The sequence below is a fragment of the Dermacentor andersoni genome, chromosome 9 (genome assembly GCF_023375885.2).
Source record: "Dermacentor andersoni chromosome 9, qqDerAnde1_hic_scaffold, whole genome shotgun sequence".
NCBI classification, from domain to species: domain Eukaryota; kingdom Metazoa; phylum Arthropoda; class Arachnida; order Ixodida; family Ixodidae; genus Dermacentor; species Dermacentor andersoni.
Genome location: NC_092822.1, coordinates 13,324,410 through 13,351,456, shown reverse-complemented (window position 1 = coordinate 13,351,456; position 27,047 = coordinate 13,324,410). Strand labels below are relative to the sequence as shown.

The 27,047-nt window shown below is 43.6% G+C and overlaps 1 protein-coding gene and 1 non-coding gene across 4 annotated transcripts in view; both read right to left on the bottom strand.

The window, feature by feature from the left end:
- The window catches only part of LOC129383766 (uncharacterized), a 644,189-nt gene that overhangs the window by 569,370 nt on the left and 47,772 nt on the right, over positions 1-27,047 (bottom strand). The window lies entirely within an intron of this gene.
- TRNAS-AGA (transfer RNA serine (anticodon AGA)) lies at positions 11,358-11,432 on the bottom strand. Its single transcript has one exon. It is a non-coding gene; the product is annotated as a tRNA-Ser (tRNA).

Genomic DNA, 27,047 nt, shown 5'->3' with positions numbered 1-27,047 from the left:
AAAAGAAATACAAGTACAGCAACTGAGAGCAAAAACGCTTACGAAACAGCGAAAGAACAGCAACCAAAAATGCGCTTATAACACAATTAGACACAAAAACGTTCACAGATGTCTAAATGTTGGACAATCAAAGGGACGCGTTCATGAGAAAGTAGTTGCGAAGGTTAGAGCAGCTAATACTTCCCAAGTCTATATTTTCATCAATTAATTTGTTAAGTAAGAATGGAAGTTGAAATGCTACCATTTGGCGCCCATAGTTTGTTCTTACTTTTGGTAATACCCAGTGTGGTTTATGCCGGCGTGGATATGTGCAATGAAATAATTCAATCGGGGCTAAGTCAGATATATTACTTATGCATCTTCTTTGTTCTAGTTTGTAGGTGCGTAGTAGTCTATAGGCATAGAGGCTGAAAACGTTAATGATCTTGTTCTTGAAAAATAAGTTTTTTGTTGAGTGTCTACTTGGCAGGTTATGAACTAATCTGAGGGCCCGTTTTTCGAGAGTTCTTAGTTTTTTCAGACCGGTTTGTGTAGCAGTACCCCATACTAATGAGCAGTAGTTTAGATGTGAGCGAAATAGTGCATGATATAGAGAGAGCTTTACCTTTTGTGGGAGATAATTTTTGGAACGAGTTATAAATCCTATGGCTCTAGATGCCTTTAATGCTACATCGTCTATGTGGTCGTCCCACAGCATGTTTTCGGTGAATGTTACGCCAAGTGATTTGAATGACCTTACTAACTCAATCTGGTCTCTGTTATAAAATAACTCACCGAAATTACCGCATTTTTTATTTTTGGGACGAAAAAGTACTGCCTTTGACTTTGCAGTATTAACAGACAAAAGATTTTTATCGGACCATACATGTATTTTTTCCAGGAGCACATTTGCATTTGTCCTTAGCTTACTACTGCTATCGTCAGATAAAAACAAACTAGTATCATGGGCGTAGATTATGAAACGAACATTAGTATCCACACTGACGATATCATTAATGTACAGGTTAAAAAGCAATGGTCCTAAGATACTCCCTTGGGGTACCCCGCACGAAACTGTTCGTAAAGTTGACTTATATTCGTTTATCCGGACATACTGTCTTCTGTGCGATAGGTAAGATTTAATTAAGAGTAATGCTGCGCCTCTAATTCCATAACATTCAAGCTTCTGAAACAAGATGCTATGATTTATGCAATCAAAGGCTTTGCTGTAATCTAAGAAAATTCCCAAGACGAGGTTCCTATGTTCAAAGTTCCTTAGGATATATTCCTTCTGGTGTAAAAGGGCAAGTTCCGTCGATCGGTTTTTTCTGAAGCCATACTGGTTGTCAGAAAGTATACTGTGTTTATTTAAAAAACTTTCAACTCGCTTAAGAATGAGCTTCTCGAACACTTTTGAGAAGACGGGCAGAATACTGATTGGTCTATAGTTCCCAAAGTCATTTTTGCTACCTTTTTTATATATGACTGCTACTCTAGCAATCTGCAATCTCGGGGGAAAAGTGGCCGTTTCTAAGCATAAGTTGTATACGTGCTCCAATGGCGCAGCAATGATATCAATGACGTGCTTAACTGGACGTATCTGTATATTTTCCGCATCACACGATGTACTGTTCTTTAGGCCTCTGAACGTAGACAAAATTTCACTTGTAGAGACAGGTTCTAGAAACAAAGACGAGGGACATCTATCAATAGTTACGTGAGTTGTGTCTGCTGAGGACTTCGGTGCGGCCGTAAAAAAGTTGTTAAATTTTTCAGCAAGAGAATTACCTGAGTATTCTATGCCATCGCTTGTAATTTTATCTGGAGTTGTAACCTGCGGGATGCCAGAGTCGAGTGACCGGATTTTACGCCAGATCTTATCAGGACGATTTAATGCAGCTGCAAAGTAGTTTTCGTAATGTCTGAGCTTTGCCTGTCGTATGTCAGAATTTAATTTATTTCTGCATTTCTTAAAGCGCTCAAGAACAAGAGTATCTTTTGTATCAATAAATAGTTGATATAATTTGTGCTTTTCTTTAATACGCGTGTAGAGTTCACGTGATATCCACGGTTTTCTTATTGTTTTAGGTAGCCTCTTTAATTTTGGAATGAAATGCTTGTTATAGACATGAGTGAAGGCGTCGAGGAATAAGTCATAAGCGCTGTCCGCCCTAGCTTCGCTATATATGTCAGAAAAGTCTACACCTAGAAGGTCCGTGCGAAAGCTTTCTAGGGAACCTTCCGTTACACATTGATACATAGCTTTTACACCAAGGTAGCGTTTCAAGACCTCCTTCTGGCAAAATAAATATATGCCCATATGATCGCTTATATCACAGCATGTAACTCCTGAGTGAATGAGTGGAGAATTAATATTTGTTAAAAATAGATCGATACAAGTTTGGGAAGTAGGGGTTATGCGGGTTGCTGTGGTTATCATATTTGTGACACAGTAACATCTAAGTAACACATCAAAATTCACGCTGTTCACGGTTGTACATAACATATCTATGTTGAAGTCGCCACCGATGATCACGTCGTACTTGTTGCTCTTTGCCAAGCTTAGATAAGATTCCATGATTTCAAGAAATGCGTCCATGTTACCAGACGGCGGCCTGTAGACCACGGACATTACAATGTTTCCTGATATAACTGAAAGGATTTCAACATCATCCTTCAGGTAGCTGAATTCGTTCAAAATTTCACACTTAAAATGGTCATTAACAAGTATGCATACACCGCCTCCACGGGAGGTTTTTCGATTCAAGGTAAAAGTTGAAAATGATGGCAATTCAAAGGTGTCACTGTCGGTCAGCCAAGTCTCAGAGATCATAATAACATCAAAAGGGAAACTGAAGCTGTCTAACAAAATAGAAAATTCATCTACCTTATTCCTAACTGACCTAGCGTTAAGGTGAAAGCATTTAAGTACTGACGGGCTTTTCAATTCGAAGCTAACACTGTTACTGATTTCGCATGGGAGAGGATATGCATTTGGTGTCATCATGCTGTAGGGGTATTAGGTGCAACAGACATAAATGGAACCTGTTTGAATGAATGAATGTGTGGTTTTTATTGGCGCAAGGGCCAGGTATGGCCAAAGAGCGCCATGCAAGTGTTAGTGATTTCGCAGTGGAGTTATGAATTCTGTGAAGTTGAGGTGACGTGGCTGTAAAGGGGCCTAAAATATAGTCACTGTAAAGTGCGTAAAATGTACGTGTAATAAAATTATGGCGATGACAAATGACGTGTACTATGTGCATTAAGGTGCATTGCAAAATAATGATATGATATAAAGAAATGCATAGGTTTCTAAAATTAACTAGAGCATCATGGCCTCGTTAGAGCCCTTGAGGCACAAGGGCCTGGAGGCATGTGCTATATAAAACAACTATCACAGCGGCATCCTCTGGAGAGAGGATGCGCTACGAATTTATTGGGCTCATAACATGTAGGACAACCTCATTTAAAAAATTGAGGACTACTTTGGTGTTGAAAAATGGTTCTTTGCCAAGAAACATAGCTGGGTGAAGAGGTATGCAATAACGATATGCTAGAGGAAAATGCTTCTTTCTTTCAGGTTCGGCTTCGCGACACTCCAAGAGGACGTGGAGGACGGTCAGCCTCTCACCACATCGACCACAGGTTGGCGGTTCATTTCCAGCAAGGAGAAAATTGTGTGTACCAAATGTGTGTCCTATTCTGAGGCGGCAGAATAGGACATCTGTTCGCCGTGATTTTGATGGCGAGGGCCAAAAACCTAGCTGTGGCTTTATAATGTGCAGTTTATTGTTTATTTCTGCGTTCCACATGCGTTGCCAGTGTTGTCGCAGTTTATTACGCAAGAAAGGCCTCAGATCTGTGACCGGGACAGCAGCTGCAGAAGAAGTGTTTAGTGATGTGAGTGATGTGGCCATTCTTTCAGCCAGTACATTACCCTCGATACCTCTATGGCCAGGTACCCAGCATATTACTATATGTATATGTGAGTTGTTCTGCTAAACAAACTCATCACTATTTGCTCTCTTTATATACCCCCACATTACAAATTAACTAAACATGAATTTCAGTCCTTTATAGATGAACTGCCAGAACCCTATGTTGTTCTTGGCGACTTCAATGCGCACAGCTCCCTGTGGGGCGACTCTCGTATAGATGCGCGAGGTCGTCTTGTTGAACAGTTCCTTTTTTCTTGTGGTGCGTGCCTTTTGAATAAGAAGGAACCCACATATTACTCTCTAGCAAACCGATCCTTTTCGTCAATAGATCTTAGTATAGTCTCCCCGTCTCTACTGCTTGAACTCGAATGGGAAGTTGCCAACAATCCTTACGGCAGCGACCACTTCCCTATACTGCTAAGATCACCTAAAGAAAACGAATATCCACCACACGCTCCTAGGTGGAAGATTGAGACGGCTGATTGGGAGAAATTTCGATCTCTTACTAGTATCTCATGGGCTGACATGTCTTCGTTAGAAATTGATGCTGCAGTGGAGTTTTTCACAGCCTTCATAATAGATGCCGCATCTAAATGCATATCACAAGTAAATGGCCTCTCGTGCAAACGGCGCGTCCCGTGGTGGACCGACGATTGTAGGATCGCACGTAAAAAACAAAACAAAGCGTGGGGGTTGCTACGCGCCTCCCCCACTGCGGAGAATCTCATCAATTTTAATAAAGTAAAATCACAAGGCAGGCGAACCCGCCGACAGGCCAGAAGAGACAGTTGGCAGAAGTTTTTAACGGGTATAAACACGTATACAGATGAAGCCAAAGTCTGGAACAGGGTAAATAGCATAAGAGGGCGACAAACATACTCCCTCCCTTTGGTAAACACACAAGGCGATACACTGCAAGACCAGGCTGATGCTCTCGGTGAACACTTCGAGCACGTGTCTCGCTCCAGTCACTATTCAGAGAACTTCCTTAAATATAAAGAAATAGAAGAACTCAAGCCTCTGAATCGGAAATGCACGCCAAACGATCCTTATAATCGCCCTTTTACGATTGCCGAACTTAAAGCCTCCTTGTCAGTATGTCGGAGCTCTGCACCGGGCCCCGATAGAATCATGTATGATATGCTTAAACACCTGCAATCCGACGCACAAATCACGCTACTTACACTTTTCAATGCTATCTGGGCTGCTGGTTATCTCCCATCGAAGTGGAAGGAGGCTATTGTGATCCCTATATTGAAGCATGGTAAAGACACTTCATTGCTCACTAGCTACCGTCCCATAGCGCTTACAAGCTGCCTCTGTAAGCTTTTCGAAAAAATGATCAATCGCCGTCTGATACATCTCCTAGAGTCTAGTAAAATGCTTGACCCATTTCAATGCGGTTTTAGGGAAGGGCGATCTACAACCGACCATCTCGTGCGCATCGAAGCGAGCATTCGCGATGCCTTCGTACACAAACAATCTTTCTTATCTGTATTTCTGGATATGGAAAAAGCATACGACACAACCTGGCGGTACGGAATCCTGCGCGACCTTTCGGTGCTGGGCATCCGCGGCAATATGTTAACTATCATAGAGAGCTACCTAGAGAACCGTACATTTCGGGTGAAAATAGGTCCAGCACTGTCGCGTACATTCATACAGGAAACTGGGGTACCCCAGGGTGGCGTACTCAGCTGCACGCTCTTTGTCGTAAAGATGAACACGCTTCGGGCATCATTACCACCAGCTATTTTTTACTCCGTCTATGTAGACGATATACAAATAGGCTTCAAATCCTGCAACCTCACAGTCTGCGAGAGACAGGTACAGCAGGCCTTAAACAAGGTGTCCATGTGGGCAGACCAAAATGGATTTAAAATCAACCCCCAGAAAAGTTCCTGCGTTCTCTTCACAAGAAAGAGAGGCCTAGTCCCAGATCCTTTTCTAGAGCTGGGCGGACAACAAATTCCTTTTAACAAAGAGCACAAATTTCTAGGTGTTATACTTGACTCCAAACTTACCTTCATTCCACACCTAAAATATCTAAAAACAAAATGTCTAAAAACAATGAACCTACTTAAAATCCTATCCCACACTTCATGGGGTAGTGACAGGAGGTGCCTGTTGAATCTTTACAAGAGCCTAGTTAGATCACGGTTAGATTACGGTGCCGTAGTATATCACTCTGCTGCACCTAGTGCGCTAAAAATGTTAGACCCGGTTCATCATCTGGGTATCCGCCTCGCCACTGGCGCATTTAGAACAAGCCCTGTTGAAAGTCTATATGCAGAGTCAGACGAATGGTCACTACATTTTCAGAGAACGTACATAAGCTTTACCTATTTTCTCAATGTGCGCTCCAATAAAGAACATCCGTGTTTCAAAACTGTTAATGACTTAACGTGTCAAACACTTTTTAATAATAAACTCTCCATGAGACTTCCTTTCTCACTGCGTGCAAGAGAACTTAGCACGGAAATGGATGTCCCTGTTCTCGAACATCGCCTAATGCCTCCAACTAAGCTATTACCGCCCTGGGAGTGGCAGGTGATAGACTGTGACGTATCCTTTGCAGAGGTCACAAAACACGCACCTGACATCGAAATCGCTATGCATTTCCGCGAACTTCAATCGAAGTACAACTGCTCTGAATTCTATACAGACGCGTCTAAATCACATGCTGGTGTATCTTATGCTGCTGTTGGTCCCTCTCTTTCTATATCTGACTTACTGAACCCGCAAACAAGTATCTTCACTGCAGAAGCTTATGCAGTACTGTCTGCAGTAAGACATATACAGAAATTAAAACTCGACAGAGCAATTGTATACACAGACTCGCTAAGTCTCGTAAAAGCGTTAATTTCATTACAAAAGCCTAAAAATCCTGTATTCATTGAACTTTACTCCCTCTTATGCAGTATTTATATATCACATAATGGAACCTGTTTATGATCTTACGTCCACAAGGTCACTCTCATCTCGAATTATTTGAGCAGAATCACCTTCCTTTTGGCGAACAAGCACCTTGCCGTTTGAGCACCAAACAAACCGGCAATTGTTTTTCTTGGCCCAATCTTTTGTTTGCAGAAGTAACAATTTAGTTCTTCGAGTCAGGTTCTCACATAGGTAGGTGTTTTTTCCGTGCCCCGCCAAAGACTTTCTGTTTTGAAGCCATTGGTCTCTTTGTGCTTGTCGTTGAAACCGCACAATAATGGGTGGTATCTTGTTCGCTTTTGCGGGAAGGCAGTGGCAGGCCTCAATGTCACTCTCATTAATTTCTGCAACACTGATTTGCTTAGCCACTTCGTTCACTTTCGCTAGGAGGTTCTCATTCTCAGATTTAGCAACACCATGAATTTCTATGTTCTTTTTCCTGCTTCGGAATTCCAACTCGTCCAAATCGGTGTTAAGCTGAGAGAGTTGTTCATCGCATCGCGTATTCTCGACCCGTGCCACTCTTTTTCGCAGGTGCGTAATTTCTTTTTCATGATTATCAAGACGCTTGATGATTTCGTCGAAACGGTCAGACATCGTCTGAACGGACTGTTCAATGTTATCGACCTTATCTTTCAGCGGCATTAGACTGTCTAGTTTTTTATTCAGCTCTAGAAAAGCAGAGGCCATGTCAAAAGCAGGAGCCTGGGCTGTGGGGGGCATTTTTCTGCTACGAGAAGTCTCCGTTTTACATGTAGGACAGAGGAACGCTTTACGAGAACGAGCACTCAATGGTTTACCCGACTCAGAAACTCCGGAGCAGCCTTGTACATGATATGGGTACTGACAGTCTTTGCATTTGACCAAGCTTTCAGGAGTATCAATTGTTTTGTTGCAAGCGATGCAAACTTCTTCCTCTGTATCCGTCATCAAAAACAGATATGTAGAACACCCACGTTGCGACAGGTTTGGCAGCGGCAGTGGCTCTAGAATAGACCCACAGGGCAAAATTAACAGGAAAAAGTGCACCAACCTGAAAGAAGTGCAAAAATCGTGTAAGCCATGGAAGCCCGTGTCCGTCGCTCGCCACTGCCACTGCCAAACTGCCGAGAGCGGGGGCGTGGCCGGTTATCGCAGATGGTAAAAGCAGCGCATGGTTGTTGGATCAACTTGTCGACGGCCGATGTGTCCTGGATGTCGAAGAAATATAACTGCTTTAACCAAGTTGTTCAGCCCGCGTAGACGGCAAATAAATTCCAAGAACAAAGCTGGATGACAGCCAGACGGCCAAAGCAGGAGCGGACCTGAAAGAAGTACAAAAATCGTGTAAGCCGTGGAAGCCCGTGTCCGTCGCTCGCCACTGCCAAACTGCCGAGAGCGGGGGCGTGGCCGGTTATCGCAGATGGTAAAAGCAGCGCATGGTTGTTGGATCAACTTGTCGACGGCCGATGTGTCCTGAAAGAAGTGCAAAAATCGTGTAAGCCGTGGAAGCCCGTGTCCGTCGCTTGCCACTGCCAAACTGCCGAGAGTGGGGGCGTGGCCGGTTATCGCAGATGGTAAAAGCAGCGCATGGTTGTTGGATCAACTTGTCGACGGCCGATGTGTTCTGAAAGAAGTGCAAAAATCGTGTAAGCCGTGGAAGCCCGTGTCCGTCGCTCACCACTGCCACTGCCAAACTCAACATATATATGTAGGACAACGTGCTTAATGTTCTTTCTTCTTTTTTTTAATATACGCTACAGTGTAGTACAGTCTTTTCGCATCCGCCCTATATATATCTATAACTACCTAAGCGAACGAAAAGTCCGTAACAACTTTCCATATAAAATAAGCTGACAGATCAATGCTGGGATTAGGCATTTCATTCTACCATTCCCTGCCTCTCAAGGAAAGGTGTCATTCACCGTCGGCTTAAATTTTCGATCCTCTCGTGTCACAGTGGTGTTGAAGCCACATTAACCAGCTCACCGAGCACACGATTACTTAATTCAATTTAGGAGGAAACCTTCCATATTTCGAGCACATCATTTCGAGAAACCCAGTCGTAAACAACGCGTGCTACATCTCCTGCCTTGATCCCCAACCACGCGTCTATAGTCCCAGAAAAGGGGCTCGCGCAAGGCCCCTTGTTTCACGAAGAGATTATAACGATGTCGAGCAGCCGGTGCTGGTTACGATGCTCTAACCTGTAACTCCTTTGTTCTCATTTGCGCTGGTAGCTGTCGCACTGCATTCACGCTGTGGGGCTTTGTGAATGCGCATAGGAGCGTGTACAACCAGCTTACTCGAGTTTGTCTCGCCGGTGAACGCATGTGTTAGGCTTAGGTGAAAATATATTATCTAATGTCTCTTCTGCACAGTTTTGCGCAGAATACTTAGGAGGCGTGCAGATAAGGCAATTCCTGCAGAACTACACCGAAGACGCGGGTAGCTCAACTACTGTGCACGTATACCGACATATCTTGCGCCAAAGCTCTGTTGTCTACGCAAGGTTGGCATCCCAGTTTCTTCGTTTTAGCTCTAATAAAATGAGGCGCTTAAACCTATCCCTCTGCTCAAGCCGAGATGTGAAGCTTGAATTTCGCAGACTAAGGGAGGGCATTCATTTTTGTTTCCGGGTTCGTCCCGCTGGTGCGGGAATTCTATGCACATGAACCCAGCATTGTTCACTGCATCACTACAGCAGTCACGTCTAGAAAAAGCGGAACAAATCGTTTCAAACCCACCATGTGAATTTTTCTTGAAGTCAGACGTGAACATAGACAATGTGGGCAAACATGGCACGTTTCTAAACATAGTACGGAGCTTAGTTAATTGCGGCAAAAGCTCCAAAAAAGTTTTAAATACTCCCGCGTTAGATTTTAAATATTAACCTAATTAAGCGCACTATAATATGTAATCTGTGTAACTCAATGTGACGGCCAAGGAGGTGTCACATGCGGCTCGTCTTATGCATCTACCATGTATTAAATATATAATTTTACACCTTCTTAGTCCCAGTTTTCTTTCTTTATTTCTACTTAAGAGAAAATTCACGAGAAAATTCACTAGGAAAATTGGCAACCCATGACTACAGCAATATTTCTTCCTCTTCAATCATGGGTTTTACGATTGAAAAATAATGTATGAAAAAATAAAGATTATCAAAGCTTCACGAAAGTGTTAAAAAACAGTACGAGGCCTAATTAATATAATGTGCTCTGGATAGTTCCTCTTAAATATTCCACAGAGTAACTTTGTATCCAGCTAACAAATTAAAGGGTTGGAATTTACTACACAACTTTCTTTTTATAACATGTTTCAGAATTCATTGTCAGACTATATCATATAAGCTAACTTTGTGGAAACCTATGGCATGTATACCACAGGAACTCCCTTAAACAACCTGCAGTCAGCCTGGCTGTCACAAGCAACATGGCCCGTATACTTTTGACAGAGAGTGTAGATAAGCAGAACGCTATCTCTGCGTGGCTGAAGTTCCTGAGGTCCACGGGCCCGCATATGAAAGTACGAGAACGCTGCCTGCTATTGTTGCTACTTGCTGGATTGGGCGCACACTTCAATTCTCTCTTGGTTTTACCCTTGAGCTCGTTCTCTTTCTATCCCCTTATCCTTTCCCTGCGTGCAGTGTAGCGAACCGCAACCATGCAACATCCTCACCTAACCTAACCGGAACTACGTAGCATTCTATCTTTCCCTAACAGAGTAGGTGCTTGAGCATGTTGATTATTAACCTTGCTGCCTTTCTGTATGTATCTTATATCAATCTAGAACAGCGCGCGTTAACAATGCGCAGGGACGTTTACTCAGTATTATACGTTCTTAAAACACCACAAGAACCCTTTTCCGATGTTACACAGCGAGTAGTAAAGTAAAGTTAACTTTTAGGTAAAAGTAAAGAAAACAACACGGGCAATGCATATGGAATCTTACGGCGGATACGAAAAAAGAATGTCCATGGTAAAAATATTTAACACAAGTTATAGTTAATTCCTTTTGTTTAATAAATATTCTGCTTTCTCTTTTCCAAGGAACTGAAAAAAGAATTTACAGGTGTATGAAACAATCAATAATCACGATCAAACGAACTTCATCTTCCATAAAGAATGCAAATGTTCTTTTTTCATGAGTAAACACCATCCATGCTTACATCAATATGTACTTATAGTGTAATGCGCATTGTATCATTTTTGATACGCTTAGTTTGATATCTCAAAATTTATATTTGATTGCAGGAAACAAATAATCAAAGAGATATTCTAAAGAAGCATTTTTGGCACGCCAGGGAGAGTTTTAAACAGCAGATAATTCAGCAAACCAATCACTTAACGATTCGTACTGATCAGATTTTAATCATTGGCGTAGTAGTTCTACGGAAGCCCGCAAGGTGGAGAGAATTAAATAATAAAGGGGAAATCGGACATCCACCCATTCGTAGCAATTGCTAAAAAGGAAACCCATACGGGTTCCTCGAAAGAAAAGCCTCAGAGTTGAAGAAAAATTCGTCCTGGTCCGGGACTTGAACCCGGGACCACCGCCTTTCTGGGGCAGTCGCTCTACCATCTGAGCTAACCAGGCGGCTAGCAGAAGGCAGGGCGAAGTCGAAATTGTCGACAACACGAAGCAAAGGCAAGTGTTTGACGTAGTAGTTCTACGGAAGCCATCAAGGTGGAAGAAGTAATTAATAAAGGGAAAATCGGACATCCACCCGTTCGTAGCAATGCTACAAAGGGCAAAGGGCTCTGAGGCTTTTGTTTCGAGGAACCCGTATGGGTTTCCTTTGTAGCAATTGCTACGAACGGGTGGGTGTCTGATTTTCCCTTTATTAAAGATTTTAATGCAATAACACTTGATTGGCTTACGCACAAATTACTCTCCATGGCTATAAATAGAGATGAACAAGTTATATTAATAATTAATGGGAAGCAGCATGTGTCTTGCATTAAACTGCATGGTTGAATGTCCCCTATCCGTTCATTTTAAATACCATTTTATTTTCGCTGAATGCTTTATTATTTTACAAACATTACACCGCAATATTAAGCATTCCATTTCGTATACAACTGTGACTATATGCGTATGTGGCTGGCTTAAAGGACACAAACGTAAGCTTTTAAACAAGACACAGCGTCGTCTTTTAGCGTGAGTGACTCAGAAACGAGGAATTTACCCTCTGACAGAGAAAAGGTTGATGATAATGATGCGTAATTAATTTTATTGACGCAAGCGCAGATCATGCCAACGAGTGCCAGGACAACTTACCGATAAAAAGTATGTCTTGCTACAACAGTGCTTTAGGGTGATTTCTGAAGTTCATACCAATGTTCCCTTCGATATTATCACTATTGCACAAGGATAACTAATCAAATTTCGTGGGTGGGCTAATATTTGGTCGGCTGCATTGCTTGAAAGTATCTCTTGAGAAACAAATGACATTTTTTTATTATTATTATTAAGTACACTGTGCCAATATTCTTCAAAATTCAATATTTAGAGGTGTACACATTTACTTTTTAGCGCAGTAGTCAGAAACTCAAGCGCATTGTTTTCAATATCTTTAATAACTCAAGGAGAGCAGTGCCGACGTCGAAGTTAGCGCGATGGTGTAGAGAAACCTTCAGCACAAGTTGGAAATTCTTGAAATTGAAAAAAAAAGATTAACAAGCTCAACAAAAGGCTTGTGACCACTTCGCTGGCATATAATACCTTTATATCGCAACGACAAAATTTTCTGCGACTGCACTGCAAAATTTAATCGAGAGAGTGGGCGGCGGTAAAACGGCAGTGCATTGCTCCTCATTTCACTTAGACGATTGTTTCACTCTACCGGTTATTTTCTGGAAGTATGCTTGTTCTGTTCCGATTGGCGCTTTTCCTTTTGTTTAAATTTTTGGCGACAATCACAAACTGCACTTGTCGTTCAGTTTAAGAGAATGCGTCTCGTAAACAATGGCTTTAATGAAGAACGCTGAAAGCAGATCATAAGAAAGCGTCAGAAGAAACAACAATGATATCGCTGCTCCCCGGTTGCGGCAGTTGCGGTGTCTGGCACTTAGCATTGAAACTTCAAAAAACACAACAATCCGTGGGCTTTAATTCCTGTTTACATTTCCGATTGTGTTTGTGTTTTTAGTTTTAAGGATAGTAACCCTCCTTAGAACGTTAATATAGCCAGAAGCGAGTACATCGAAGGAAAGCACAAACGCTCAAGAAACAGACAGCATTATTTAAAGTAAGAATAGAGGAAGATCCCTTCGTCACGTGGGAATATCCTTTACTCTGTTTCATACATGGCGGGCAACGTTGTGAGAGCTGCGCAAGAAGTTCGGTAATCAAAATATATAACTCTGCGCATATTGTGATCAACTTTCCTAGTCGCACTCATTCGCGCGAGTAGATCGCGAGCCAGCGCGCGAGGCACCACGACGGGTCGCAAATGGAAAACCACAACGCAAAACAAGGAGTAGCGAAACAATCTAAAATAACGTATTAACAGCTGTGTAACACAGTTGGTTCAATTTCAGCGCAAGTAACTGTTTCGTCTAGTATTTGAGCCTAAATAATAAAGAATTTCACTTAATTGATGGTAAAAAACACCACACTATTTCTTGATCCTAACGTAGGCGAGCAAAAAGTTACACATAGCACGCTATGTGGTAAGCGAGTATAGTATGAATAAATAAGTTATAATTAACCCAAATAATGTTCACGTAAGCCATTTTATGGGCAAATGCGCAAAAGGGGGTATGAGGGTTTCTAAAGGATGGGGGGAAGGGGGAAGTAAATGTAGTTTCCGCGATGTTAATCACAGCTGGCAGCAAAGCGCTCTTGGTTCAGCTGATAGTGTTGTTTGCGAAGAACAATTATTAGCAAGAAACGCGACATAAAATTAGCAGGCCTGTAGCGAAGAAGAGTGTCCTGTGCCTAAGTGGCATCGCCATCGGCATAAGCTCGCGGTTGCTGCGCTTGTCTAGCTTGGCTGCTGCCGCTACCCGTTCGCCCGGTTGCATCGCAGTAAACCTTCTTTCAGGCCTATTCATACAATAAGGACGCCTCCAAATTATACTTGGCGATCTATTTCTTCCCTCTTGGGTTTTCTTGTGATGTGAAATTAAAACAAAATCGTTACGAAACACATCGTAGCACATAGAGAAACGCGGCGAAAAAGCTGCGTTTTGTCTGTAGTGGGGAAGGAAAGTTGTGATTGGGTGTGGAGTACACGCGACGACTCCGTATCCAGGACTTGAAGCGATTCTGCACGCCTTTCTTTTCCCCTGTAATGGCTGAAATTCGTTTATGAACATTGGTATCCAAGTAACTCAGGTACATGAACTATAGCACAAAAACAGTCAAGGCCAAACGAGAAGCCAGAGCGTTGACGGGGCCCAGATAAGAATATAGCGAAACAAACACTTACGAGGCACTGACAAATGGTTTCTCTAGAAGGACGACCTCCAAGCTTTAGGGAATTTATTTGCCGCGTGTTTGCTGCCCTATGTTGGAACTTCAGTGTGGAGGACGAAAGGCGGACTCTTTCCGCAGACCAAGAAGAAAAGAAAAACTTTATACAATATTTACAGATAGTGGATGATAGCGTACATGTAGCTGCTAGTGTGCATCAGACCGAGTGGGCGGCTGGAAGCGACTCTCTCCGCTAACAATGGGCTGGTTCTCCCTTAAATCCCTTCGGCGACTCCTCGTCGGCAGGAACCAGGCGAGGCAGGGTGATGACGCCGCCCTCGTCGAATTCTCGATTCGTCGCGGAGGTGGCTGGGCGCTTCTTGAAGTCGCCTTCCATGTCGAATTCTCGATTCGTCGCGGAGAAGTGCGAACTCCCGTCGCCTCACTGATATGCACGTGATGCACGTAGTATGGCACAACACCTAATGAACATTTACTTACCCAGTACAACCTTCAATTCTACTCAACTCAGCGCTTCTATGTCGCTAGCTTTGAGCTGTGTCGCACGCATTACTCTTCGCTTTCCCCACAAGCTGCAGAGAGTTCCGCGAATGGAGCGATAACGTGGAAAGAAAGGTCTCGTGTTTACGCGCCTTTCCCCGGACATCTGCTCTCCAGTTACCTCCTTGTTATGACCCGTGTAATCAGTTAAAAGTAAATGTATTTACCCTATTGCACTCTAATTGATCTGCTAGAGTATTTGCTGTAAGTTAATATTCTTCCGTCGATATCTGAAGTGTTCTCGTCCTGGTCATGTCTTCGCCCAATTTCCCGCATGGCAGGTCTCCTCGGCAGTCGCCTCACGTGTAGCGTGTAACCCTTGAGCTCGTTGCGCATCATTTTTTGGTCGATGTTCTTATTAATAGGCCAATCATTCTTCAAGCCCACTGAAGCTTCGCACGCGCTGTCGTGTATATAATCGAGGAACAACACATTTCCGAGTACGAGTAAGTTACGAAACTTTTTCAGACAATATTTCTTTTATATATAGGCTTCTTACACACGCGTTGTTTACGACATTCCCATTACGAATAGATGAAGAAAGGAGGTTCATAATACACGCGATGTGGCGATAAAAATAAATTGAACTTTCTACAGCGTAGCTTCAACATTCAGCGTGGGTGCGGTCCCGTTACAACGCACCAATAAGCCGTATATTAACATGGTCATCTTTTTTTTTTCTTCCTGTGAGTTGAATATGTGTGACGAATACGCCCATTCTCCTTAAACAATTAACCCAAACGTCATTATGTTTGCTCAGTACATGTGCGAACGGCAACCTGGAAGTGCTGGGTATTCATGGCTACGATAAAGCAAAAGGTAGTGCCTTGTTATTCGAGGCTCGAGCTCGCTGCTTGAGGACTAAAATGTACCTGAGCAAATAACCGTACCAAGATGAGGCATCTGTCTGCTGCAGCAAAAGTACGGAGACGTTTCGGCATATCCTAACGGAATGCCATGATAATTGCTCAGCAAGAACCGCGGGTAACGTTCACCTTCCAGAAGCATTGGGATTCAAAGCGTGCGGAGTCATTACCTGGTGAGCAAGCGAGTTAAGCATGAGACTGGTATTGGTGAAAAAGAAAGAAGCAAGAAAAATATTGGAAGAGCGAGAGTTGTTACAGGCATACAATGAAGATATATAACTTTTAGTTAAGAGAAAATATGAAGGACAGATTGTTAAAAAGTTATACTGTAATATAAGTATGTAGCTTAATTACCTTAAAGCAGTTCTCTTGCTGACTCTTGCCGCCTCGTTCCAAAGCGGATGTCATTAGGCGTGGTCATCATAACACAGTGCTGTCGCAGAATAGCTGAGGTTCACTTTCTCAGAGACAAAAAAAAGTGTTCACAGCAATATGTGTCTTTCCCCTTGCACCATAACAAGCCCTGCACCTCTTTTGCTTGCGCACGTGGGTATTTCCGCGCCGACGTGTTTTTGGCCACATCAGCGTTAGCTTCCCCGTTAGATTAGGCTTTGTGTAACAAAGCACGCTTCTCGGGGTGAAATATTTAGTCGCAGTGGCCTTATCTGCCATCTGCCTGTATGCACTCACTTCATCTGGCACCAAACGGCCACAGTGGTTTCTAGCGTTTAGATCCCCACATCACTAACATGAAGCGGAGTAACGGTGTTTATCGTCCAGACACTGGGCGGCATAGTAGAGTGCTTCGGGTTCATTTTAACCACCTGGGATTCCTTAACTCGCACCTACATCAAGATACACAAGTGTTCTCGCATTTTCCCCACATTTAAATTCAGTTTCCGTGGCCACGAATCGAACACGTGACCTCGCATTCAGCAGGAAAGCGCCATAGCCACTGAGTCGTCACCGGGATGCGTGAACCCCAATGCAGCTAACCAATGTGAACCGTTTTGTATAGGAAACATCCCGTGGAACTACGCCATCAGCCATTGCTTGTTTCGAGGTACACTGTACACAAAAGAACGAGACGCTACAACACGTTCCCACTACGAATGACCTTGCACTTAAGCGCGTGCAACACCGTGTTTAAAATGAATATTATCAATATTTTTTTTTTCAATCTGAGAAAGATGCAAAACAGCAATGGTTGTCAGTTGTACTTTCTCTGGGTTAGCAGTTGGGTATGAGTCATTAAACTCTTAAACATGCAGCATGTACCTGTGAACTAAACTTGTACGTAACGAACTACGTATAATAAGTTACCTGTAATCAATTACGTTTTTTGGTAATCTTGTAATATACCGATTAATTCATTAGCTCGATAGTGCTCATTGTAATTAAATTATTTTTTCACTAAATAATTACACGTAGCTAGTTAAATTTTTTTTACAAAATGAGCTGCAATAGGCAAGTCCGCTTTGGGCACTTAAATTTGGCGGGAACTACCGTGACTAAAGGGCTGAACACACGTACATGTAGGGAACCTCCTTCGCACAACCAGCGTACTGGAGCTACGCCGCAATCACTTGAACATGGCAGGCTTGCAGATTTGCCCACCTGTCTTGAAAGTCCGAAGCCTGAACCCCCCTTTTTTTCTAAATTAATTTCTATTTCTTTCTTTTTTTCTCTCTCTCTCCTAGAAGCACTTCTAAGCGGCCTTCACAGGCGGTAAAAGCTGCTGATCAATTGTTCTTCTCTTAACGTAGTCTTTGCCAGTCAATGACATCGACAGACATTTTAGCCGTTAAACGCATATCTCTCAGTCTCTTAATGACATATATATATATATATACCTAATTTGCGATTATATATATATATATATATATATATATATATATATATATATATATATACATATATGGTTGTAGAAACGAAGGTGCACACTTACGAAAGTTGCATCTTTAATGTTTTTAACGTTTCGGCCGTGGCACGGCCTTCGTCAGACTGCCACGGTCGAAACGTTAAAAACATTAAAGATGCAATTTTCGTAAGTGTGCACCTTCGTTCCTACAACCATATATATATATATATATATATATATATATATATATATATATATATATAAAGAGGCGAGGAAGGCAGGGAGGTTAACCGTAAGATAGATATCCAGTTTGCTACCATGCATTGGGGAAGGTATCAGAGGTGACAGATCTTTAAAACAATGCACACCCATGAAAACACTGGGAGGGGGGAAAAATTAGAAACACATACACGCAAAGGCACGGAGGAGTGTCAACACAGGAATGGTGTTAGAAAGGCTGGAATATGTCCAGCTTTATATTATATTACATAACAGATTTGGTCACGTTTTCAATGAACATCAACATTTGCTAGCATCCGTTGAGCTCATGTCGTTTAATTTTAAACTGCTAACGAGTTAAGGGTCCGGGCAGGTGTCTGCCAAATGTTGGCCGACAAATTCAAATAGCGCGTCTATGACTCGATGGCTGTAATCAATTACATTTTCTAACTATGTAATTGTGATTGCAATCACTTACTTTTTTTTTACGTGTACAAGTCTGCCATTAACGGAAACAAGACAATAGTTTCTGTACGCCGGCGCATAGAAGAACTGCCGTCGTTCCTAATCAACTTAACGAGCGACAAAGTTCGAACTACGTGAGCTCAGGCGCGGATATGACCGGCTCACATTGACCGGAAAAGCACTTTGATACCTGTTTCTGTTTAAGCGTATTAGTGACCGCAAGGTGAGCGAGAAAGAAAGAGAAACAGAAATAAAAAAATAGAGAAAGTAAGAAATAAAGCTGCACGGTATGAAAGCGACTGGAGTCAGCTCGCACGGACTCTGGTTTATTCACGGGTCGGGCGAACACCGAGCGAATCCTGCGGACGAAGCGCTGGGAAGGCAGGAAAATCGAAGCTCCAGATTCACCGGCGACGCGCGGGGCCCAGGTCAGGCCCCGTGTGTGGTTCTTCGCCCCACGAGGCTGCGCAATCAGAAACCTCCTGCGCGCGGCACATGGCGAGGTCATTAATTAGCGCTATATATCACTGATTAGGAGATCGAACGCGCAGCATTCACTTCTCGCCTCATCTTTCGCGCTTTCAGGTGATACTGTGCTTTTTTTTCTTTTGCGCGGGTTTCACGGTGAGGCTATTAGCGCGACTAAAATCATTTGGCAACACTATACTCGTATATGTGTGTATATTTTCATGAGGCTTTTAAAGAACTATAGTGTTCAATACATTTATGTCTGGAGAAGCTGAGGGGCATGTTAAGAGTAACCTCCAGTCCAATTTGGGGTGTGTAGGTGAATTAGGTACTAAATAAAAAAATTTACGATCCTCCTTTTCCGCCTGCTTACAGGCGTTAACGCTTACAAAGTTCCCCGTTGCCCTTAAATAGTCAAAATCGGCAACAATTTTACATTTGAAGAAAATTGGGGTCATGCTATAGAGTGAACCGAAAGTTCCAAGTCTGAAGGTTAACTATGGGCTATGTAAATAAGTAATGATCACTCAGTTTCTCTCTATATTCATGTATTATAAAGGTAGGTAGTACGTATCCCTGGTCTCCTCGGTGAAATAAAACCTAAAAAAGGCACCTTGCTTAGAGAAGGCAGAAATAGGTGACATGTCGAAGGTGATGCTCGAGCAATGTTAAAACTGTGTCGGGGAATTACAGCCTTTCTATAAAATTACTTTATAAGCGTTCCCAAACGTCAGAAGCGTGTTTTACGGAACACCTAGAAAGTTTGGCCATTGTACTAAGCAAGCACAATGTGCCACAAAGGTGAGATTTCGAGAGAATATGGGGGACCTTATAAATGATTCTGGGGTAAATCTTCAAGAGCGTCAATTAAATATGGCCTTTGCAATATATTCCTTAAGCAAGTGCTTGAAAGCGCTGTGTGGCCGTTAATCACAATGTTTCCCAGTGTCCTAGGAGAAGTATGCGTGACACCAAGCTCCCATTCGGCAAAAGCAGACGGCATGTTAGGGGTGATTCGTAGCGAAAGTTTAGCCTTTCAGAGTTAATTAGGTGTTTTAGAATTTATTATTGCTTAAGTACTCCTTTCCTTCTTATTCACAGGTGCTATACTAAGTGCGTATAGAGTGTTTGCCCCGCTTTTATGGGAGAACTCATAATGATGCCAATTGTATATTTTCGGTAAATATGGTGAAAACGTTATGTCTGATGCTCGTGCCAAGTTTAATATGTACAAATATGTTAATTACGACGTGACACAAGCGTCATACGTATGTCTAATTAGTGTCATGAGTGAGCGAAATGTGACACCGAGTTAATATTAACACGGAATTGAGTGTATGCAGCGAAGTATATGCGCACCACGTTTAAATGTGCGTGAATAAATTACGGGCAATTGAATTTTTTGATACAACTGTTCGAAAGGAAACAGCGTCGCTGGAAGCTGGGTGGTTTCTGCAAGGTCGCAAAATGGTTGCTGTTCTTTTTTGGGAAATCACGGTAGCATGCGTCCTCTGGATGTTATTGCGAAGACCGAAGGTAGGGATAATATTATACAGCGCCATCAGTAAACTCCGTTATAAAATTGTTCTTTTTTTTATAGAGACAACGTCCCAGCTTAAAAACTGCCACACGGTTCATGTGCTGAATTGTATTACGGTTAGGATCAATAAGTACGCATCATGGATATATTTTCCTAGAGACATATGACAGCTGTCATAGTGTTTTTTTTTTACAGCTTTAGGCCAAGGCAGTCATCCATACGATTTCTAGTGAAATAAAATGAACTTGACCTTCGCGCCTGCGACCTTCGCGCCTGCGAAATATATAGCCGGTTTCTCCTATGCTTGAAGGCGTTAAAAAATTTCCAATCACTCGAGATATAATTTTGATAGCCCATGGCATCTGTATTTCTCCCTATCAAAAAAACTCATTAGCCTCATATCTAGTAACCCCGTGTAGGTCCCGTACAAACACCCGTAGGAATCCATAAAACAAATAGGGCGAATCCACATATGATTACATGAATGTAGAGGGATCCCACATAAAAGCCCGTGTGTATGTATTGGGCATGTGAATAGATGGTACAGGGGCAACATACCGGGATTTACTTGGGACCCGCATATGCTCACATAGAATTATTTGATATGAAAATATTTTTTATTAATACCGATCTAATAAATGCGCTTACGCAAACCAGTCACAATGTGTTTAGGCCATTAACATTTGTTGACACAATATCGTCATGTCATCCACTGACGTTGCCTCTGACGTGCGTGTCAGGATTAACATTAAATTCTGGGCCTTTGCGCCCTCAAAACACAATCTCAGTTGGGGGCCTCGAGGTAATGTTGACCACCTCAGGTTCTTTAACGGGCACCTAAACCTAAGTACACGAGCACTTATGCATTCAGCCTCCATCGCAGTGTACCAGGTTTGTAAGTCATCACAAAGATGAATTTGTCTTCAACACAAAAAAAAAAATGTTGTTCACTTCCGCACCCAGTGGCGTTGTGGTGCTTGCAACGCCATCTTCCGCGAAGAAAGCACCAAGTGCAGCTACTCTTTACCTAGCTGCAGTTGAGTCACGATTCCATTACCTTGCCCTAACTATTCCTTCTATGCAAATATGTCTGCCGTAGCGCAGTGGTTAGAATATCTGTCGTGCGGCTAAACACTGAGGAGCTCAGGGCCTGTAATAAACGCGGACTTTTTTTTTCTCTCTCTCCCTAAAATGAAGGTTTTTTTACGAAAGTCCATCTTACGGTCCTTTTTTGGCAGCCCTATAATGACTCTCACCATGAAAAGTAAAATGAAGTGCAAAACCATTATGAGGCTCGCTCACTCACTCACTCACTCACTCACTCACTCACTCACTCACTCACTCACTCACTCACTCACTCACTCACTCACTCACTCACTCACTCAGTGAAGGCAATTTTGCATCACTGGAATATTCAAACAAATTTTCGCGTGAGTGATGCGCATACTTAATCAAGGGAAAGGTGTCCCAAGCCTCGGCCTGCGTTCGAGCTAGGCCGCTACGACACGAATACAATCACTGATATCTCCAATAAGCCGTGCGAGACCAAGTACAGCACGCGCAAAGAAAAAAGAATGGGAAGAGCAGACGCGCACCGGAACGATCCAGTTCATCGCGGTGTTTACCCAGGGCGGGTATTCGGCCTGTTTGGTTTGCCAGGAGATTGGGGGATCGCTCGGCCCGCCTCACTCTTCAACACATTACCCTGTACAGCACGCACATATACACGTACGCACGCCGTATCACCGTCTCCGCCTAGTCTCAAGGGTGCACCTAATCGCTTCGTGCTCTTGGCTCGCGCGCACTCTTCGAGAATCCGGGCGTATAATGAATCACCTCCGCCAGAACGAGAAGCACACTGTCCTCAGCTTGTTTGCGCATTCAGCGCCATCTGTGTATTTTGCTCTACAGTCAAGAAAACTATGCCTCGACTGCTGCGCGCAGTATGTGCGACCGTCTCTATGAAGTTGAAAACGCCGCTTAGGCTTTCTTTTTCCTGGTATTACTTAGTTCTTCTTTGGCTTTTCATCCAAAAGCTTGGCGTTCTGAGTAAGAATAATTACTCCTTCCTTATTGCTTTTCCTTATTGCGAAGTGGTGGCTGAGATGGCTGTGGCAATAAGCTCCTGAACACGAGGTCACAGGTTTGATCCCCCGGCCTCTTCAGCCGAATTTCGCTGGGAGCGAAGTGCAAAAATAGTCGAGCACTCCAATTTGGCCGAGTTAAAAAAAAAAGTAGAGATAAAGAAATCTCATAAACAAAGTGACATTTCAGTACGGTAAATCTCACAATTCAATTATACCTTTAATTGACTGCAAGTCCATGCTATTTCCCGAGGGATCAGTTATAGCCCGCAAAGAAACTTCACGTCTCCTTATCTAATTCTTAAGAGAGACTGGTTTGATGGACATATGGTGAAATCCTTCAGCGGTATTGTGCGAGACGCTCGGGCGGAGCAATTGCCGGTCTTGATCGTCAGGCTAAACCTGCCTGTTGCTACAATTCACCACCACCACCATCCATGCTATGTGTGCTGCAACCAATTGTTACTTTTTTATTTATTTACTAGGTTGTGCGTATACAGGTTCTCGACGTATGCCGGTATTGTGGCGCCGATTGCGTCGCTAACAATGAATTTTCCTTCAGCAAAACACACTGAATCGAACGAAGGCACAGACAGATGACTGGCAACATCGTGCAGACAAATTTAGCAAGGCGTCTTGTTGGGCAAGTTGGTTTGCGTTCAAATTAAAAGAGCGCTACGGCTACAACTTCCATCTAGCATCGTAACAAAAAAAATGCGCAACAAATTCGTAGACGAGCCGAAGAGAAACGACAAACACGGGCGCTACTCGCAACAATTTATTTGCAAAGAAACAGAATAAGTAGGAAACTACAGGAAAGGATATATCACACACCCTCTCAAATGTGCACGAAAAAAAGTTAAGATGGAATCACACCACCTCGCCCAGCTCTCAGTTTTGATGAATTTTTCATCTAGCCTTTCCCGTGGCGAAACAACCTTGCTGTGCCGCTTGTGGCTGGGAGTGGCGTTCACGAACGCTCACTGCAATCGTATGGGAATGGCCGAGACCTCGATGTGCGACTCCTGTAGTGCGAGGAAACCATCGGGCACCTATTGTGTACCTGTCCTCGCTACGACGCACAGCGCCTCTCTCTCTCAGGACAGCTTTAAACCTACTAGACTCGAAACCGTTCTCTCTGTCAAAGATACTCGGACCGTGGCCACATCCGTCACTTGCACAAAAGGTGATTCGTGCAATAGTAGACTACTTGAAATGCAACGGTTTAATGTGCCGCTTATAGTGCCCCTGTGTATCCTCCCACGCGCACTCATTGCTCACACTCCCCCTCTTTTCATTCTCCTTTTCCCTCGCCCCCAGTGTAGGGCAGCAAACCGGACGCTCGTCTGGTTGACCTCCCTGCCTTTCCACTCCTTGCTTTCTCTCTCGCGCGCGCGCGACAAAAGCGCTAAGTAACACAGGCAAGACACAGCGCATAAAGCACAAGCACTTGTGCTATTTTCTGTCTTGTCAGTTCTTTTTTTTTTGCGCTATTTTAATATTGTTCTAGACAAATCTAGCCTCGATCTCATAATGAACCATTGCGTTGTGCAATCAATGTGTAATTGGGCATACCACCTTTGAGACCGCCAATGTGATAGTTAACCAAGTGCACCCCAATTTTCAGAATTACGGACCACGCCACAAGTCTTTTCGGAACAGTTATGATTTGAAAGGACGCAAAATTATCTGGAATAACGACAAGACAGGTTAAAGGCACCCAGCATCAGAGCGCGTATTCATACAAAAGCTCTAACGTTAGAATTGCTCGTATAAGAACAAATTCCAGCCAACCGACGGCGAATGGTAAAAGGTTCTAATAACAGAAGAGCTTTCTGGATACGACTGTGGGGCCGAATTCACTAAGCCGCGCCGATCGTATGCAATTTCTTAGCCAAAAAGATCTTACGCAAAGGGTGCAACCGAAGCGGCAGCACATTTAACTTATGGCGTCGTATGAGAGCGAGAAGGAAGCAAAGGTCGGATTAAACGACAAGGAATGAAAAAAGCGCGGTGAACTGGCAGCATGATCGCACATCATGCATCTGTAGTTGAGGCTATATTCTCACGGCAAATCACTGCACGACAGCTTCCTCTTCCGGGCGTCTGCTACAGCACACACAAGCGGAAGCGCGCTCGCCCGTTCACCGCGCCGCCGTCAAAAGAATGGCAGTAGAAGTGCCACGCATTCTTACATTTGTGCGACAGACAGAGCTAATGGGCGCTTGGTGACATATTATGCACAGAAAGAGACGCTCAGGTGGAGCGCAATTGGCAACCACGTCAGCCCGGATAATCCCGCCTGTAGTATGTACATGTACACGCTTGGCACATCACATAATATAATTCATATCACCTCTACTTTATCTAGCCTTCACTGTCTGCACCCATAACAAACATGTCGAAGAAAAATGCTTCACATTACTGCCTTCACATTAGGCGGCTTAGGGAATCCACTCCCACGTTATCTCTGCCTTTTATAAATTCGACCTGGAAGCTATACTTCTGCAGGCTTAAACTCCAGCTCATCAGCCTGCCGTTTGTGAACTTGGCTTTCGTGAGATATTCTAAGGGTTGGTGGTCCGTCTGTACAACAAAATGTCGACCTGAAATATATATGAAATTTTTTCGCTGGCCATACTACCGCTAGGCACTCCTTCTGTATAGTCGAATAATTTTTTCCGCTTCTTTCCGCACTTTACTCAGGCCGACCTCTCCACCTTTCTGCCATTAAACATTCTCTCTCTCTCTCTCTCTTAGGGAAACTTGGTTAGCTTACTTAGGTTAGGTGGGTTACAAGCAGCAGGGCTAACACAGACCAGGACGAAGAAATAAAGAACACTACGCGGATACTCCGTTCTTTCACAATAAGGTTCCTAACCCAGCTCTCGCGTTGTGAACCTTATGTATACGTCACGATCAGTGGTGTTATTGCTGCGGTTTGCCAATTACGCTTCGCATCGTTTCTCGTCCTTTGAGACCGTAGCAGCAATGAGCGCCCTAGCCTAGCAAGAACGAGCGACACTTTCATAGTACAGCCGCCCCGGTCATTTCAAAAGCCTTCAATTCATACAAGAAAGTGGGTTTCTAAATCCGCGCGCACTGAAGAACCCGAATGCTCAAGTTTAACCTCTCGAAGCAGTACCAGAGCTTCGAGAAACGCCGCCGAGACACCGCCATGTGGGGGAGCTGTAATTAAATTTGAGATTTTGGTGCGTTCCTTTTCTCGGTTTCTCGTTTCCGTTCTTTTTATTTATTTATTGCGGACCGAAAGCACAATGCACACAAGCGCTTCCGCGTTCCGCATTCTTGGAATCACAGTTGTGAGCAAGAAAAAGGTCACGGGACCCCATATTCAGCCTCAAAATACCCCAACCACCGCATTACTGCCACACGTGCATGCACATCTTTCCTTACAAAAGTTGCTAGAGGGGAACTCTGGCGCTAGTATCTGTGGCAGCTGCAAGTGTGGTGGTTACGTAAGCATGGGAATGGCGTGGAGTTCATGGATTCGCCTGAGCTTCTTCAGCCTGGCTTGAAACGGCTTTCCAATTTAGGAAACTAAGCATTTTCCACAAAATATTACTTTATAGCAAGATTTCGCACTGATTACGCATGTGTTCAGAGGCATATTGACTTACTGCCTTTATAAAACGATGACTTGAAAATTTAGAAAGACGAAGTACAAAAAATAACAAAATGACAACGTCGGAAGCCACAAGAAAAAAGATGAAACAAATCCATGTACTAGCCATCATTCTTAAGGTAGCTGAATATTGCAGTGACAGAAGTTCCTGTAGTAATTCTTGTACTGGAACACTATACGAGGGGGGGGGGGGGGGGGGGGATTGCTAAAAGCTCTGAAAGGCGAATCTAGTTGCCTCTGGTGTGCCATTGAATGCACCTCCAATTAGTTTCTCACGTGAAGGAAAGCACGGCGTTATAGGAAGCATAGCACGGTGAGCTGGGAAACATGTTTCTGGGATAACAGACAGACCTTGACCTTACATGCGTAATTACAGCCGATGAGCCGGCGTCCCACAGGACTCATATAAAAGTACGATAGAACATATTAAGCTTCTAGGCCCCCTCCCCCAAATCCCTGCGTGAATTCTTGTTGTTGGTGCGTACAGGAAGCCATGATACGTGACTGCTTCGCCTGCATGCACTGTTATGTGTTGCGTACAAAATTTGTGTTTCGTAACGCACCTTGCGCACGGGTTGCTGCGTGGATCGTGAATGGTGTTCCTGAAACGTATCTAAGAGCGGCGCTTGCGTCATGTATATTGAGCAGCGCGACTTACTACTGAGATCTTCACGTGCAGCGTAGCAAGCTTCGCGGTAGCCTAGTGGCTATGGTGCTGTGTTGCTGAGCACGAGGTCGCGGATTCAATCCTTACTCCAGCGGCCGCATTCCTCGGGAGACAACCTTGGGAGGCGACCACTACGCCGTGCCTCATAACTCACTCAGTTTAGGAAACTTAAACTTCACAGTTTACCTAATTTAAAAGCAGCTCAGTCTCGTCAGCAAGTTCTATTGCACATAAACTCGACAAGACACATTTGTGACGTGAGATGTGTGCGGAGACTCATGTTCGTTCTACCAGTGCACAGACCAACAGCAGCGACATGGCGACGGAAGGAAGAAGCTGCAGAGGCACAATACCGGCGCAGTTGTGGCCACGGGCCTCCTAGCTAGGACTCGGTACCAGGGCTTATCAACACGTG